Consider the following 1,624-nt stretch of genomic DNA (forward strand, 5'->3'; position numbering starts at 1 on the left):
GAGACTACAGTAAAATCTTGGTTTGCGAGCATAATTCGTTCCAGAAACAGGCTTATGATCCAAAGCACTCTATATCAAAGTGAATTTCAAGAACCATTGGCTCAGTCGTGATCATGTGGTGGTCAGTGTCACATGCGACTCATATGGCAAGACATCGCTCACTTACCAAGTTAAAATTTTTTAGAAATGTTTGCTCATCTCGTGGAACACTCGCACGACAAGTTACACGCAATCCACAGTTTTACTGTATTTTTTTTCTGAAATATCTTTACCATCTCTCTATCACTTAGTGCCCCATGAGCATTTCTTCCTCCCCCCTTCCCCCTCCCCCCTCTCTTCCTCCTCCTCCTCCTCCTTCTTCTTCATCTTCTTCTTCCTCCCAAGACTGAGACCTGTAAAACCAGTTTAGGCAGAACTGGGCTTTGTTCACTTCTTGTTCAATTCCCTGTTGAAAGTGTCATCTTTTTTCTTTCTTTATTATTTTTTTTCTCTTCTTACTACCTTCCTTCAGCTTCTTTGGTAATTATCTCTCTTTTCTTTAATGAAGTCCTCATCAGAGTCTGATGCTTGTCATAACTGCAGGTGGTCAGGCTGATGTAAAGCGCTCCATACTTCATAGTCAGAAAAGCAGAAAGAAGCTCATTATATACTTCAAGTCCAGATCAGCAAGTAGAAGAATCAGACTCCGCACACTCATCCCCATACCAATCAAGTCCCATATTTGGTCTTTTCTTTGATTCTTTCTACCCTCCTTTCTGGATTGAAGACCTTCTGCCTTTTTTTTTTTCCCCCACATTCTTCACAAGCCCTGGGTAGAACTCTGGGCACACTCACTATCTGGGTCAAAGACACGAATGCAATCTCAACTGTTGCTGGATCCAGCTTAGAATCTCAATGCTCTTCTGCTCTCCCAACTTCCTCTTGCCCAAGTGTCTTTAAAAATGTGAGAATCTGGGGTCCCTTGGGTGGCTCAGTTGGTTACATGATGGACTCTTGATTTCGGCTCAAGTCATGATCCCAATGTTGTGGGATTGAGCCCCACATCAGGCTCCGTGCCGAATATGAAGCCTGCTTCAGATTCCCTCTCTCCCTTTCTCTCTGCCCCTTCCCTGTTTGCACTTTCATTCTCTGGAAAAAAAAATTAAAAATAAATGAAAGTAAATAAAAACATGAGATTCAGAGGGTCTGGGAAAGAGGTGAACAGGATCCTGGGGGGTCCTGATGTGACTACAAACAAGTGTTGGCACTTGTTACTGTTTGGCTTCTTTGTCCCAAGTGCAACAGCACGGTGGGCTGCGAATGTTCCCTTGCCAGCAGGCTTGAGCAGATGCACTGGCTGCAGCTCTTGTTATCAGCTGGACCCAGAAGCAAGTTCACCCATGGTGCCCCATGCATTTCCATAGTCCATGCCCACAGATCACAAAACTCCCATGAGAGTCAGAAAAGACACGGAAAAATCCCAGCTGAAGGTCTGTGAAACACGTGAAGGGATGGCGTGGTGGCTTGTAGCTAATGCCCTGGGAGAACTTGGAGATCTGGCTTTTTGAAAAACCAATTGTTGGGGCACCTGGGTGGCTCAGTTGGTTAAGTGTCCAACTTCGGCTCAGGTCATGATCTCATGGTT

Source organism: Crocuta crocuta, unplaced genomic scaffold (assembly GCF_008692635.1).
Source record: "Crocuta crocuta isolate KB4526 unplaced genomic scaffold, BGI_CrCroc_1.0 scaffold467, whole genome shotgun sequence".
Lineage (NCBI taxonomy): Eukaryota > Metazoa > Chordata > Mammalia > Carnivora > Hyaenidae > Crocuta > Crocuta crocuta.